The sequence below is a fragment of the Schistocerca americana genome, chromosome 5, assembly GCF_021461395.2.
Source record: "Schistocerca americana isolate TAMUIC-IGC-003095 chromosome 5, iqSchAmer2.1, whole genome shotgun sequence".
Lineage (NCBI taxonomy): Eukaryota > Metazoa > Arthropoda > Insecta > Orthoptera > Acrididae > Schistocerca > Schistocerca americana.
The window spans coordinates 176673201-176690959 of record NC_060123.1 but is presented as its reverse complement, the minus strand read 5'-3'; the positions used below and the strand labels follow the sequence as shown (position 1 = coordinate 176690959).

The 17759-nt window shown below is 42.2% G+C and overlaps 1 non-coding gene across 1 annotated transcript; it reads left to right on the top strand.

Moving 5' to 3' along the window:
• The first annotated feature begins 16637 nt into the window (after positions 1-16637).
• On the top strand, positions 16638-16717 carry Trnal-uag. The gene has a single exon. It is a non-coding gene; the product is annotated as a tRNA-Leu (tRNA).
• The last annotated feature ends 1042 nt before the right edge of the window (positions 16718-17759 follow it).

Here is a 17759-nt window from a genome sequence, read left to right as displayed (position 1 = left end):
GATTACATTCCATTATCCTTGCTTTGCTTTTGTTGATGTTCATCTTATATCCTCCTTTCAAGACACTGTCCATTCCATTCAACTGCTCTTCCAAGTCCTTTGCTGTCTCTGACAGAATTACAATGTCATCGGCGAACCTCAAAGTTTTTATTTCTTCTCCATGAATTTTAATACCTACTCCGAATTTTTCTTTTGTTTCCTTCACTGCTTGCTCAATATACAGATTGAACAACATCGGGGAGAGGCTACAACCCTGTCTTACTCCCTTCCCAACCACTGCTTCCCTTTCATGTCCCTCGACTCTTATAACTGCCATCTGGTTTCTGTACAAATTGTAAATAGCCTTTCGCTCCCTGTATTTTACCCCTGCCACCTTTAGAATTTGAAAGAGAGTATTCCAGTCAACATTGTCAAAAGCTTTCTCTAAGTCTACAAATGCTAGAAACGTGGGTTTGCCTTTCCTTAATCTTTCTTCTAAGATAAGTCGTAAGGTCAGTATTGCCTCACATGTTCAGTGTTTCTACGGAATCCAAACTGATCTTCCCCGAGGTTGGCTTCTACTAGTTTTTCCATTCGTCTGTAAAGAATTCGTGTTAGTATTTTGCAGCTGTGACTTATTATACTGATAGTTCGGTAATTTTCACATCTATCAACACCTGCTTTCTTTGGGAACTTAGAACTACTTAAATCTAACTAACCTAAGGACATCACACACATCCATGCCCGAGGCAGGATTCGAAACTGCGACCGTAGCGTCACTTAATAAAGGCAAGGCCTCTGGTCCAGAGTGTATACCAGTCAGGCTCCCCTCAGAGTATGCTGATAAAATAGCTCCACATTTAGCAATTATATACAACCACTCGCTCACAGAAAGATCCATACCTAAAGAATGGAAAATTGCTCAAGTCACACCAATACCCAAAAAGGGAAGTATGAGTAATCCGATGAATTACAGGCCTATATCACTAACGTCGATTTGCTATAGGGCTTTGGAACATATACTGTATTCGAACATTATGAAGTACGTCGAAGAAAACGATTTATTGACACACAGTCAGCACGGTTTCAAAAAATATCGTTCTTTTGAAACACAATTAGCTCTTTATACTCATGAAGTAATAAGTGCTGTCGACAGGGGACGTCAAATTGATTCCATATTTTTAGATTTCCAGAAAACTTTCGACACCGTTCCTCACAAGAGTCTTCTAACCAAACGGCGTGCCTATGGAATATCGCCTCAGTTGTGCGCCTGGATTCGTGATTTCCTTCAGAAAGGTCACAGTTCGTAGTAATAGACGGAAAGTCATCGAGTAAAATAGAAGTAATATCCGTTGTTCCCCAAGGAAAAGGAAGTGTTATAGGCCCTCTATTGTTCCTGATCTATATTAACGATACAGGAGACAATCTGAGTAGCCGTCTTAGATTGTTTGCACCCGATGCTGTCATTTACCGTCTTGTAAAGTCATCAGATGATCAAAACGACTTGCAAAATGATTTAGATAAGATATCTGTATGGTGCGAAAAGTGGCAATTGACCCTGAATAAGGAAAAGTGTGGAGTTATTCACATGAGTACTAAAAGAAATCAGCTAAATTTCGATTACGCGATAAGTCACACAAATCTCAAGGCTGCAAATTCAACTAAATACTTAGGGATTACAATTACAAACAACCTAAATTGGAACGATCACATAGATAATATTGTGGGTAGAGCAAACCAAAGACTGCCATTCACTGGCAGAACACTTAGAACGTGCAACAGGTCTACTAAAGAGACTGCTTACACCACGCTTGTCCGACATATTCTGGAGTATTGCTGTACGGTGTGGGTTCCGCATCAGGTGGTACTGACGGATGACATCGAAAAAGTGCAAAGTAGGGTAGTTCATTTTGTATTATCGCGAACTGTATTGCGAATACATAGAAAGAAGGATCCTTTATTGTATGATTATATGATAGCGGAACAAACACTGGTAGCAGTTACTTCTGTAAAATATCTGGGAGTATGCGTGCGGAACGATTTGAAGTGGAATGATCATATAAAATTAATTGTTGGTAAGGCGGGTACCAGGTTGTGATTCATTGGGAGAGTGCTTAGAAAATGTAGTCCATCAACAAAGGAGGTGGCTTACAAAACACTCGTTCGACCTATACTTGAGTATTGCTCATCAGTGTGGGATCCGTACCAGATCGGTCTGACGGAGGAGATAGAGAAGATCCAAGGAAGAGCGGCGCGTTTCGTCACAGGGTTATTTGGTAACCGTGATAGCGTTACGGAGATGTTTAATAAACTCAAGTGGCAGACTCTGCAAGAGAGGCGCTCTGCATCGCGGTGTAGCTTGCTGTCCAGGTTTCGAGAGGGTGCGTTTCTGGATGAGGTATCGAATATATTGCTTCCCCCTACTTATACCTCCCGAGGAGATCACGAATGTAAAATTAGAGAGATTAGAGCGCGCACGGAGGCTTTCAGACAGTCGTTCTTCCCCCGAACCATACGCGACTGGAACAGGAAAGGGAGGTAATGACAGTAGCACGTAAAGTGCCCTCCGCCACACACCGTTGGGTGGCTTGCGGAGTATAAATGTAGATGTAGATGTAGATGAAATAGGGGAGATAGTGTCACAGACATGATACGTGAATTGGAGTGGCAATCATTAAAGCAAAGGCGTTTTTCGTTGTGGCGGGATCTTCTCATGAAATTTCAGTTTTCTCCTCCGATTGCGAAAACATTCTGCTGGCACCCACCTACATAGGGAGAAATGATCATCACGATAAAATAAGAGGAATCAGGGCTCGCACGGAAAAATTTAAGTGCTCGTTTTTCCCGCGTGCCGTTCGAGTGTGGAACGGTAAAGAGACAGCTTGAAGGTGGTTCATTGAACCCTCTGCCAGGCACTTTATTGTGAATAGCAGAGTTATCATGTAGATGTAGCGTGTTTGTTGCCACAAAAATGGAAACGAATATCTCGTTCTCCATGACAATGCAAAGCCTGCGCAAGTGAGAACAGCTCTCGAAACTTGATTGCATACTGTTCCTCCTCATCCACCCTACAGTCAAGATCTCGGAACTTCCACCTGTTTGACGCAATGATGGATGGACTCCGACGGAAGCAGTACGTGGATGAGAGGGAGGTTACTGGTGCAGCAAGAGGTTGGCTCCGACGTCAACCAGCGTGCGTACAGGCTCTCCCTGTAAGGTGGCGTAACGCCGTCGCATTCAACGAAGATTATGTTGAAAAATAGGGTTTTCTTTTCGAGAAGCACAGTTGAGAAAATTTGGAGAACCAGCGTTGGAAGCTAACTGCCGAACTATTCTACTCCGCCAACATACATTGCGCTTAAGGGCCACGAAGATCAGATACGAGAAATTAGGGTTCATACGGAGGCATATAGATAGTCGTTTTTCTCTCGTTCTATTTGCGACTGGAACGGGAAACGAAATGACAAGTAGTGGTACAGGGTACCCTCCGCTTGCGGAGTACCTATGTAGGTGTAGATGCAAATGTAGCCAAAAGTGTGGGGAATGATATGGTGTACTGGAATCCTGAATAAAACCAACCTGCTTTCAGTAAAAAATGTATTGCCGTACTTACTGAACGCCCCTCGTACTTCATGTCATTATGAGATTTTCTCATCTATACCAATACGGGGAGAAATAAATCTTATGTAAGATAGCATATTACAGTAACCCCCCCCCCCCCCATTAAATAATTTTATTTACTACAGACATCCAACTTCAAGTAACACCGCACATTGTTTAAGGTATGAATTAATTTTAATCATTAACTGTGTGACATACTGTCTATAGCAGTCGGATGATGAGAACAAGCTCAATATATTATTATGTACCACTGAAAGATACCAAAGTCTAATTGTAATTTGTGCAGCTGTGTGTTCGTGCCCAAAACATCGCTGTCCGCTTTGTGGATAATTTTGTCGTCGTAGGATTCGGATAACGGCCTGTATGTTATACTACCTTACGTCCTTCGTTTTAAATAAATTGCCTACTAAATGGCTCTGCACCCATTCTTGCTAATAACTGAACAACTGAGGCCGCTCCGCTGAAAAGTTAGCAAGCATGCCATTCCAGCCCAGCAAGTATGCTTATTTCCACAGATTTATTTTCTGTTTATTCATTAACTGCGACCTCAGCAGTAACAGATTTCCGCGACTATTTTGGAACTAAGTTATCTCTGTGCTGAATCAAGTTTTAGTTTATCATGCCTCCGAGACAAGACAAGGGATTAGTAATTTAATTAGCGACTGAGGCATGCAGGAAGACTAGAGCTAAAATGGAAACATGACAATTGTTGAAACTGGAAGTTTAAAAATTTTTGAAGTTCTTTGGACTGTTTCAGAAAAAGTAATTTAAAAGACGAAAAGGAAAGGCCTACGTAAATGGAGGTCATTGAGAGAATTGCAATAGAAAACGTATACCAAACTAATTTGAGGAGAAAGCTAAACAAATAGGCAAGAGGGTGATGCAGTCTACCAGGGACCCTCTCTACTATGACGCGAAGTTATTTCCATAAAGACACCGTTACGGTGCGGCTAATGAATGTAAAGAAATTTGCAGAGATGATCATGATGTCACTTATCTTGATGCTGCTGAATATCCGTTGTACATGTGGCTACGTTGTCTCGGCGATGATTGATTCCTTTGCTGCTCTGGATGATGAAAGTGCGGGTTTTGACTATTGCCAGACTACCGAAATCATGAAACAGGTTTCCAAGATTTTTTTGTTTAGATAAAACACATATTTATTGTAAGAACTTTGAACTCTAAAGTAATTTAGTAAATTTCACAATCTAGAATCACAAAAATAAAGTATCACGTGGATTGTCGATACCACACATTTGGCAAGAAACAGACATAAAAACAACAACTCTCGACCGCGGCCCAAACACAAGTGGCCGGAATCACGATGTTGACCAAAGATCACATAGTCAATCGACAAAGAACTTATGATTTCTTTATCGATTATTAATACTGCATTTTTAAGTTACATGAAATATCAAATAGCGTAAAGGATAATTCAGTGACAATAATAATATGAGTGACAAAATTTTACATATAAATAATGCAAGTCAGACTTTCAGAAACAATAAAAGTCGTAATTTTAATACACATACTTTAAAACTTGCATTGATCGCAACACTTACCCTAACATTATTCTAAGCGAATGCTTTTCGAAAACAACTTTAATTAGTGTATAATATCTCAACAAAGTGGGCTCTATTAGTCAGTTCCATTACAAGTCACATAAAGGTAGCTGGCCACTTTGGAAACCTGTCACAAAAAATAGCGGAAGGTTTTAAGTCAAATGGCTTGAAATCACCTCCATCAGAAAGAGAGAAACCCAAATTGTAAGACTACGACAAAACGCTACTACGTACAATTGTGAAATGACCTTGACGGAAAATCATTACAATTAGTGCTCACACGGAGGTTTGCCGGCAGTCGTTCTTCGCAAACAGAGTACGCGAATAGAACATAAAATGGGAAAGTAGTAGTGATACTGGAAACACCGTCACACAGTCACCGCAAGGTGACATGCACAGCGTTGATGCAGACGTAGAGGTAGATGTGTGGTTGGTCATTCAGCCAACGCCTTCCTGAAGGAATCACGTAACAGTGGCCGCTGGCGATTTCGATTTATCGTGGTCCGACCACAAGACGGTTACGACAAGATGCACCTCTGAAAAAGAAACGCCGGCCGGTGTGGCCGTGCGGTCCTGGGCGCTTCAGTCTGGAACCGCGTGACCGCTACGGTCGCAGGTTCGAATCCTGCCTCGGGCATGGATGTGTGTGATGTCCTTAGGTTAGTTAGGTTTAAGTAGTTCTAAGTTCTAGGGGACTGATGACCACAGGTGTTAAGTCCCATAGTGCTCAGAGCCATTTGAACCATTTTTTTGAAAAAGAAACGGACACAGCGAGACGCTAAGTGGTAATTCAGTCGATAAAATGCGTGAAGTTTCGTCCGGAAAAATCAGTGCAGAAGGCCTCCCACCAGTTTCAGTACAAACAAGAAGTAGGATTACATGCAGAGAGTTGCTAATTACTACTTGCTCAATGTATGGTTTGAATGACATTATTGTGTGTCTCACCTTTCAGTTAAATTCATTGTCTTGCGCATTATCCGAGGTTTTATTTTGTGCCTCGTCTTTTTGCCTCTTTGATCCTCTGCTGACCTTACTATTTCACCTACCAAAGCTATCCACTCATCTTCTGTTGTATTTATTTCGCGTGTTTCAATCAGTCATTGTCTAATGCTCCCTTCGAAAATCTCAACAAACTCTGGTTCTTTCAATTTAGCCATGTGCAACCTCCTTTATTTCCTATATATCTACAGTTCTTCAGTTTTAATCCGCAGTTCAAATTATTGTCAGAGCTCCTGCGAATGTTTTGCATTTTAAAACATGGATTCTAAGTCTCTGCCGTGCCATTGGGCAGCCTACCTAAAACATTCGTGTGTCTCCAAGTCTCTTTCAGAAAATACACTACTGGCCATTGAAATTGTTACAGCAAGAAGAAATTCAGATGATAAACAGGTATTCATTAGGCAAATAAATTATACTAGAACTGACATGTGATTACATTTTCACGCAATTTGGGTGCATAGATCCTGAGAAATCAGTACCCAGAACAACCACCTCTGGCCGTAATAACGGCCTTGATGCTCCTGGTCATTGAGTCAAACAGAGCTTGGGTGGCATGTACGGGTACAGCTGCCCATGCAGCTTCAACACGATACCACAGTTAATCTAGAGTAGTGACTGGCGTATTGTGACGAGCCACTTGCTCGAGGCCGTTGGGATCCAGCACAGCGTTCCGTATTACCCCCCTGAACCCACCGATTCCATATTCTGCTGACAGTCATTGGATCTCGACCAACGCGAGAAGTAATGTCGCGATACGATAAACCGCAGTCGCGATAGGCTACAATCCGACCTTTATCAAAGTCGGAAACGTGATGGTACGCATTTCTCCTCCTTACACGAGGCATCAAAACGTTTCACCAGGCAACGCCGGTCAACTGCTGTTTTTGTATGAGAAATCGGTTGGAAACTTTTCTCATGTCAGCACGTTGTAGGTGTCGCCACCGGCGCCAACTTTGTGTGAATGCTCTGAAAAGCTAATCATCTGCATGTCACAGCATCTTCTTCCTGTTGGTTAAATTTCGCGTCTGTAGCACGTCATCTTCGTGGTGTAGCAATTTTAATGGTCAGTAGTGTAAAATCGTGCAATTGTCTTGTTTTATTTCTAAATATTCTGTCTTCGTGTAGCCGATGTTAAAGTGAGCCACTGCAGTTCCTTCAGCTCGCACCTGACCTTGAATTCGTGTTGCTTCCATCTGCCGAACCCCTGAAGGACAGCCGCGAGCTATGACGAGCCGGCGACCTCGACTTTGGCCGGTCGATTAAATCCAGTGATTGCTTTCACGGTCCGATCGCTATCAGAAGATGCCAGCACAGTTCGCCCCTGGGGAGATGGAAGCCGCGGACGCGTGGGGACGTTGCGAGGCTGCATAACAGCAGCTCGAGGCCCGCGATGACACGGTAACTGCTTACAGGAAGACGGGGGAGAGGGGGGGGGGGGTGAGAAAGGGGAGGAGGACCAGGATCTAAGTCAGCCCGATAATGTGACGTATCACACTTCTATGCGGCATTCGTGAAGCTGCTGTAAAAGAAGGAAGAACTACTTTTTAGAACTCCGTTAATATCGATGAAGAATCAATGGCACCTACAAGGGCGTTATCATATTGACAACGAATAATGCCATTTATGCCAGACAAGGTTTTTCTCATTCTGTAGTAAATTTTGAAATAGTATTTACAGGTCTGACGACAAAGCAAACAGGCAAATCACCGCCGAGTATTGTGGCGGCGCGGTTCTTTCCGTCCCTTTACGACGAACCTGCACCTACCTGTGAACATTGCCTCATCCTATCATCAGTAGGGAAGCCGAGTGAAACCTACTGTACTTCGACGTGAACCAGGCTGCAATTAAAGTCACTAATCTACGTTTCGGGAGAAAGTTTTCACACGAAATGAAAGATTGGAAATTTTGTGCTTAATTAATATATTCTGAAACTTAGGTGAACAAGTATCACTGCCAAGCCAGTGCTAGTCTTAACACAGTCACTCTCAATCCATTCCATTCACGTTAGCAAGTTTATGGTGTTGCATTTCCCGAAAACGTATTAGCTACAAATATACGGATTGTTTTTGATTGAGAATGCTCGCCAAATATTAAGTCTGTCGGTAACAAATGCAGTCACAGTTTTTAGCCACCGACCTGCTCAATACGCCACGCGGAATATATGTCATTTCTCGTCACAAAATACACTTAAAAATTCCGAAATTTCTACACGCCCATCGGAATAATTATGCCGTCTCTTTACCACACTTTTTATGTATGAAACACTGCTAGATCCGGCAACTTATCGTTTCCATCGGAACTACTACTACACACGTCCGAACTGTTTCATGGCTAGGCTCCCATCCTTCTCTAGAATACTCTAAGTCTTCTCTACCAGCAGAGAAAGGCGCGGGAAGAATATTGCTTTTCCATTGCTCAGTTTACTCAACAGCCAATAGCAAAACAACATTCTCCCGCGTCAATCCACGCTTTTCATCAATAACCAATCGCATTGTTATTTATACCTGAATTAACTTTGCCTTTATCATAAACTTACTTTACAAATCTATTCCACAACAATCCCCTTTGTCCACATCCATACTTCTTCGAAATGTTTCCACACTAAAGCCCACTACGTAACTCGTAAACAATTATCTTTATATTAACCTTAAACCACATTCACGCATCATTGATACTGCTAAAACACATTTATAACATTTTACATACACAAAGACGTAATAACACTTTATGAAAATACTAGAACAGTCTATGAAAAACATTCTATTACTGTAATGCACTCTAGTGGGCATAATCGAAACTAAAATCACAGCCCCGCTATCCAATATTGTGCTCTATCGGCTGATACATAAACTACGTGCGCGTCCAGTCTCGCGTCACCATCTGTCACTATCCAGCTCTGAGACACATCTCCCACTTAACTGCCTCCAAGGCAGGATCGGTATACGGCGCTACGCCTCAGTATCTTCGGACCTCATCACACTCACATTTTAGCCAAGACGTTGGCTCCTTTAGTTGATTCTCGTTGAATACTGACCATTAAAAGATGTTGCAATGGAAGAATGAAGAGAAACGAGCAGTTTCGAAGTACATTTTATCTCGAAGGCTGCGAGTGGATCTTAGCTTCAAGGAAACGTGTCCAGTGTTTGGGGAAGCCTGCCTCATGTACCTAATTAGTCTGTAATTCGGACTTAAGCGCTTGACTAGGGATCGTAGAACGACTTTCAGACTATTTCTCGACACTTACACTGTTAACCAGCGACATGGGGAAAATGAAGAGCCGGCTGCTGTAGCCGAGCGGTTCTAGGCGCTTCAGTCCGGAACTGCGCTGCTGCTACGGCCGCAGGTTCGAATCCTGCCTCGAGTACGGAAGTGTGTGATGTCCTTAGGTTAGCTAGGTTTAAGTAGTTCTAAGTTCTAGGGGACTGATGACCTCCTCAGATGTTAAGTCCCATAAGGTCAGTCTCGATAAAGAGGTTTGTAAGACTGCAATCTGTGTTTTCGAGTTGATGAGCTTTAATGAAAAGTCTTTGTACTCCGTTACGGAATTATCAGATGTGATTTTCATGCAAGGAAAAGGAAATGGAAACATTAAAGTTGTATCGCAGCACATACTCACGTAGGAACATCCGAAGCGCAGAGCTCCATTTCGACCGGAATGCGCCGAAACGGCTTGTTTTTTGTTTTTTCTTGTTTTTTATTTAACTTCCGGGAACAAATTGCCACCGGAAATTTAAAATAATACACGTACATTAAATCGCAACTATAATATGGTGCTGCGCCAGCACCAGTGAATTTGACAATGGGTGACCAACGTGATGCCATGGGCGGCGTGGGGCAAGGTACTATCTGCGTCTGTGTATTAACGTTTCGTGAAGTGTTATATGAACTTTCTTGTTCAGATGTGTTGCTTATTTGTAATAATGAATATTAACTTAAATCAGTCCAGTTGTAATTCCATTCAATGAGTAGAAGATAAATGACATTTAAGGCATTTTCTTAACATCCAACTCTTTATCTTATGTGTCACGTCACAACGTATTTTGTTTCTCCAAACTTTTGGGCGGCCGCGTTGGCCGAGCGGTTCTAGGCGCTTCTGTCCGGAATCACGCGGCAGCTACGGTCGCAGGTTCGAATCCTGCCTCGAGCATGGATGTGTGTGATGTTCTTAGGTTTCGTTTAAGTAGTTCTAAGTCCAGGGTACTGATGACCTCAGATGTTAAGTCCCATAGTGCTTAGAGCTATTTGAACCATTTGAAAAATGAAGACATGACTCTTTCCGAGTCTGCTGCCGTAGCTGAGTGGTCAGCGCACCTACCACCATGCAGAAGATTCGGGTTCGATTCCTGGTACTGCAAGGGCTCTTCCTTGGTGGGAGAACTGGAACGGGTCGCAATCAGCCTCGTGATGCCCGTTGAGCAGCTGCTTGACCTAGCAGTAGCGGCTCCAGGGTCTAAAAACTGGCGACGGCCGGGGGCTGGGTGTGCTGACCCCACACCCCGCCGTAACGCATCCAATAGCGCCATTGGCGGAAGACGTCACTGTGGTCAATCGGTACCAATGGGCTCGCGAGGGCTTGTAGACGGAGGGGAAGTGAATCGCTTTCCCGCCAAATGTTCTTTTAACCTAGGGAACAGGGCTCCAAGTCAGGACTATAGGGTGGATGGGTGATTATGTTCCACTGAAACTGTTGCAGGAGAGCAACGGTTTGCCGAGCGATGTGTGGGCAAGCGTTGTCATGGAAAATGTATACGCCCTTGCTCAACATTCCTCTTCTCCGGTTCTGAATTGCCTGTTTGAGTTTTTTCAGAGCCTCACAGTACCTGTCAGCGTTAATTGTGGTCCCAGCCGTTCAGCTCCGTCGACGAGGTGAAAGAAGAGGTTCATAACTTTCTGAACAGCATGGCGGCGAGCTGGTATGATATGGGCATACAAAAACTGCCACAGCGTCTACAAAAATACGACAGAAATGATGATTATGTCGAAAAATAGCTAAATGTTCAAGTTGTAAACTGATGTAAACCATTGTAGAAATAAACAGGTCTATGTACTTATAAAAAAAAAAATCAGGAGACCTTACTTTTGAGATAACCCTCGTAGCTGTATGATTTTTCACTGCTGCCGTCAGAACACGACGAGCAAGGGGATGTCTGTTATCGTGGACGTTCATAACCTCGTCTACAGGTATGAGAATGTTCACGTGACTACTGGTACCAGGATCGTTGCACAGCTGACGCAACACGTCCAAATTGTGTGGCAGTTCTCCGAAAAGACCATCCCGCCACACGGAATGGCACAGTTTAACACCTTCCAATCACGCCCAGATGGCTGTAGTAAGCACGAGTGCTTGATTTACACGTTTACACCAACTCAAGTCTTCTGGCTGTGAGCATTCCCTGTTAAAGGGTAGACACAGACGGCGCTCTGGTGCTGGTGGGTATGCCACTACGCTCTCTGTCGACACGCTGAAACCATTATCAGTACATCTATTGTCCACTAGATGACATATGCCGTCATCGGACCAAAATCGACGTCGCCTTTCCAGGCATTTCATTTTGGCATTCGGAGGAGAAAGTTGGTTATTGAAACTTCGTGACAAGATCTCGCCGCAACGAAAATCGCCTTTGTTTTAATGATTTCCACTTCAACCCGCTTCTCACATCCGTGACTATCTCTCCCCCTTTCACGATAATACAAAACGAGCTGCCCTTGTTTGAACATTTTAGAAGTCTTTCGTCAACACTATATCACAAAGATTTCGTACCGCGCAGGACAGACAAACGTAGCATAGGCAGTCTCTTTAGTAAATTTGTTGCGTCTTCGAAGTGTTTTGCCAATAAAACGCATTCTTTGGGTCAACTTCCCCGCAACATTTTTGATGCGATGGTTCCGATTAGTTGTTTGTAATTGTAATATCTAAGTATCTAGTTGGATGTACAAGTTTAAAATCTGTGTTATTTATCGAGTAACTGAAATTTAACGGAACTTTTTCAGTATTTTGCGCGTAGACCTGCCGTATTTCGTCAAGTCAGAGAGGTGATTTCAGCCATGAAAATGCCTTCCATTTGGAGTAGCCTTATTCACCAGCCAGTGAATAGATTATCACTGCTCGGTCAAGGAAGCCTCAGTACATCGCCAGATGAGCCAATCTGATAAGGAAGTCTGTCTGTTCTTGCAGTTTACACCAACCTGAAAGACACAGTAAAGCTAGAAACCTTAGATTTTTGAAGGGTCCTAGTGGAGACAGTTTGCAGGGTCGGTGCATGATACGCAAGATCCAATAATCATAAAGTATTTCCTCGAGAAGAATCTGATGGTTGACTGTGCCCTGGTCGTAAAAAAAAGAAAAGATTAACTTTTGAAAGCATCGCACCTCGCAAGATGATTAGCGCTGCTCCATGGGGCGAAACGTGACTCCATCTAAATCTCGAAACAAGAATTGGGTGTTTGGAAATAGAGTTTAACTATTGTTACAGTCCTAAAACTCATAATCTGTAAAGACTATGATATTGCCTTACGGACGGTAAGGGACATGGTGAAACAAGCAATGATACACTGTCACTGGAAAGTGGTCTCTAGGATAATACCATGAAAGATGACAATTTTGTAATTATGTTATTGGGCGTGTTAATATTTGTAAAGGAAAATGATACATTTGAAGAATTGTGGTCAGAGAAACAATTGTTAGACAACAGTGTCTGTGTCTGCGAAGACATCACGGTGGAGTCGTAGAATCTTTGACAGTCAGTAGTGGAAAGCTGCGGTGTGAAGCAGGTGGGGATTTGTTGAGTGTACGAAGTAATGCATGGCCGCACTTTCGGAACTATGCGAGTTGTAGATTTTTTACGAGGAGGAATCATGACTCAGAACAATGGTTGGGTAGCATACGGAGATAAAGATTTTGAAATGAAGAACAAGATATTTTTTTATGAAGCAAAAAGGTTTTTTATATTTGTAAACTTGAATTGTTGGTACACTGCGTCCTCTTCACAATCGAGTTTTTGATCATTATTCAGTTTATTGACCTTCTGTATTAATTTACTGTGCCATGGAAGTTATTAGATTAAATGAATTTCCATATTAGAGTCTACAATTGTTTTCTTTTATAAGTTTCTTCCTAACTGAAATTTCAGTACTTAAGGTTGAGTCATGTGTTTCATTGTCATTCTGTGTCAATATTATGAATTTCTCTGGAACAACCGTGGTTAGTTTTTAGTAGTATGTTTTGCTACAGTACTTCATTTTGCAAGTGATTATTTTCTTTTGGCAATGTAGGTTCTGTCAGTTTTTTTTTTTTTTTTTACCACAGCCATATGTCAGTGCAGAAATTTTCGTGTGTTTCAGGTTACATACTTATAGAGGTCGACATTACAGTTTTTTTTATACAGTTACGTTCTTTTTCAGACAGTTCACACTGACCAAGTCTACTGAGCGTGAAATTATTGCCGGCCGCTGTGGCCGAGCGATTCTAGGCGCTTCAGTCCGGAACCGCGCGACTGCTACGGTCGCAGGTTGGAATCCTGCCTCGGGCATGGATGTGTGTGATGTCCTTAGGTTAGTTAGGTTGAAGTAGTTCTAAGTTCTAGGGGACTGATGACCTCAGATGTTAAGTCCCATAGTGCTCAGAGCCATTTGAACCATTTTTTTTCTTAAATTACTGGTTTGCTTATTTATTAACTTATGAATGAGATTGGTTTTCACACACACAGAATTCTTTTCAGTTTCATGTAAGTGACGTGGCTTTGAGCTCAGTAGCACCTTTAGGTTGTCAGTTCACATTCCCAGGTTTGTATTTACGATGACACACACACAAGTAGAGTCTACTCACTTACAACCATCCTGGACTCGCAGTTCAATACCGACAGCCCACCCACCGTTCATTCATTCACGTAGCTAACGCTTCAACGCATTTATCTTCTTTCCTGCGCTTTTTCTGTAATGCTGATCTCGTCCCGTAACATTTTACCTTGTTCCCAAAAGTGAAGGCTTGGATGAATGGAGGGCGATTTTCTACAAGTGAAGGGCTGTTTCAGGATTAGGAGAGTGCAAAGTTCAGATACAAAATAATTGGATAAAACAATTTGTTTAGTTTTTTTTCGAAGGATGAAGGAATACAATGAACGTAATGGGAATTATTCTGCCAAAACAAAATAAATTGGAGAAAACTTTAATAATTCCGTTTGTACGCCTTACACAAAATCACTTAGAGATAATAACAGTTTTACAAAACGAGTCACATCATTTGAGAAAAAATTGTAACAATATTTATAAATTCTGAAATCGAATCTATACAAGAAAAATACCCTAGAATACGAGAGAAGAGAGAGGTTTTGAAGACCGAAGGGTGGATTGGTCTGTTACATGACTTACGTGCATCGTAATTTGAAACAATGCGTACTTCAGAAATGAGTGGAGCCTGTGGACAGTGGTAGTGCAAAAGAACTCGTGTTAGTGGGACGGTGTAGCGTCAAAGTGGCGGTTTGTTTAGCTGTTAATCCCAGGCTATTTTATATGTGTAACTTCTAGAATATCTCACTAAACCATAAGGAAAATAACGAGAAACATGCTTGCACGAAAAAATCGTGAATAAAAAGCATTATGCAGTCGCATGTTAATTGTTAAATTCTGTTATTATTATTATTTAGTGATCAGATGCAAATTACACAATTATGCAGTAACATGTGAAAATGAACTATACAAACAGAGCTTACTGACTGTACGGCCTTAAAGTCCTCCGTCTCAATAGTTCTAATCAAAACGCTCATTGCATAGGGTTCGTGCGGGTTCCGTAGACACGTAAGTGTTAACGCGGCTTGCATTCCTCCACATTCTCAGTTGTCTTCCTGGTGATGCGTCCCCACTGCTTCAGATTCTCGTTGCATCGCGCCACTCGAGTCCTTGGTCTGTGCATTGTCTTCGGTGTCATAGCTAATAAGGCGTGGCACGACAAGCAGCAAGATTTTCCTTGACAACGTCGAACTGAGCACAGGTCCCGTTCATAGAGTTCTATTCGATGGGACATAGGAGATCACGGAACGCTTGATCTAACCCTAGTTGTCGGGCTCTGATACCTGTCCACTGACAACAGTTTTGGGAAGCTACTACCGTTAGTTGGTACTTTACGGTGACTGGAGTTAAATTGGTAAAGTGCGCTCTGTCTCGTCCGAAACTGTCAGTATTCTCCTGACATGTACTACGTACAGTAATCTGCTATGAGAACGACTGTCTTGAGAAAAACAAAAGATGTGTACCAAAGGCCACCAGTAAGATGCAGATACAGTTATTTTGGTCACGTGTTTAAACCACATTCACACATTGAAACCTGAAGGTGAAACTCCGTTCAAACTTTACTTCCAACGTACTTACATACGTCAGAGTGACACAATAGCTGACCTCTCCAGCTCCTATCAAAATCCTAGTGGCTTCTCTTTTCCTTAGTACTATGTGTAGATTTACGCTTTGCGCATTGTTGGGCGTCAAGTAGAGCGCATCATAATAACTTGACAGGTCTTCTAAAGTTGTTAATAACTTCATTTCTACCTCCTCGAAAATTTTAACATTGGCAAAAAGTTATGTGTGATTTGCGGGAAATGAATACCGCGCGGCGTGCCCGACTGCATGACCCGCCCGTGCAGAAGTTACGGAACAATGGGAACGGTGCACTTCCACCAGCAGAATACTCATTTTACGACAGGGGCAACAGTGACTGTTGAAATCAAGTTTTGCAACACAGGCCCAAGTGTGTTTTGTAGGCCTATGTTTTATTGACCAGTTTCGCTCTTCGCAAATTAAGCTGGCAATGAAATCCGCCAACTACTGTACTTTAAACCGTAAATTCCACAGATTCTGATGATGCTCTTGTAAAATTAGAGAGCGAAACCGGCCAATAAACCGTACTGAGTGCGATTTGTGTTGTCCTGACAAACTTAAATATAGATACTGTTTGTAGTATAAGCAAGGGCGTACCCAGGATCTGAACTAGTTATTTAATTCAGAGGACTATTATGAACTGCAATGCAATCCGCAAATGTTTTTATTTCATGGAGTTTTTTTTTCTGCGTTTGCGCTGCAACAAGTGTGAATTTGCGTTTAAGAACTATATATCAAACATTTGCGGTAACTACAAGGAATGCTCCTATGCGGAATAGCTGTTTAAAGCGTAATGTGTGAGTTGTAGGTAAAAGAAGTTTATTCATTTGTAAGCTAAATGCATATAATCTGTTAGACTCAATAAGAGACGCTTGAACACAACGTCATAGCGATGATTCACTGCATAAGCTTCCATGGCGCTGAAAAGTGACTGACCGTCTGATAAAGACTAGCCGCCTCTCGCAGCCGTGCCGACCTCTGCCGAGTTTTACGTGGCAATGCACCCCACCCCGTCGCGCTCCATCCTTGCTCGCTACCTGCCTAAGGAGAACATTTGCAAAGGCGTTCCGATACTATCACTTCATTCAGTAACACCGCAAATCACGTGAAGGTAGCGTGGCCGAGCGGTCTAAGGCGCTGGTTTTAGGCACCAGTCCGAAAGGGCGTGGGTTCGAATCCCACCGCTGCCAAACATTTTTAAATCCTACAAATGTGTTTGAGAGGGTAACAAAATCAAATCGACTGATAATAGCAGGTACAGATACAATACCGGGAAAATACTAAAATGCTTGAACCACAATGGAATAAGAGAAATATTGAGGTTATGTAATAAAATATATGACAGTGGTGAATGGCCTGAGGACTTTTTGACAACAGTAATGATTCCATTACCGAAAAAACAAGGAACCAAGAAATGCAGCGAGCACAGGACAATCAGCCTCATTTCACATGCAGCCAAAGTGATGTTAAGAATAATTAATAAAAGACTTGAAAAAGTAATAGAGGAGAATCTCGGCGAGGAGCAGTTTGGCTTTAGACGGAATACGGGCACCAGAGATGCAATAGGGCTCCTACGAATCTTGGGAGAAAGGTTTATTGAAAAAGGAAGAGACCTATATATGTGCTTCATCGATTTAGAAAAGGCATTTGACAATGTGGTTTGGGACAAGCTGGCGACAATTATGTGGGAAAAGAGAGTGGACTGGAAAACCACAAGACTTATAAACTCATTGTACCTTAATCAAAAAGTTTCAGTTAAAGTGAGAGGAGAAAGTACAAACTGGATCAGACTAGGGAAAGGAGTAAGACAAGGATGCTGTTTATCACCTACTCTTTTCAACCTGTACTTGGAAAATATGATTGACCAATGCTCATTAGATGACAAAGGAGTAGAAATTGGAGGAAGAAGAGTAGGGTGCTTGAGATTTGCTGATGACATGGTCCTTCTAGCCACAGGGGAAAAAGAATTACAGGATTTGGTGGACACCATTGCAACTAACGGAAAAAAAACTAACAGAAAAAAATATGGAATCAAAATTAACACAAATAAAACAAAAATATTGGCAATAGGAGGAAATAAGGAAATAAAAATTGTGCTGAATGGAGACACACTAGAACAGGTGCAAAATTTTAAGTATCTTGGAAGCAGGACAGACACCGACCGGAAGTGCACCACAGAAATTAAAACAAGGATAGCAATGGCAAAAGAGGCGTTTTATAAGAAAAGGAGAA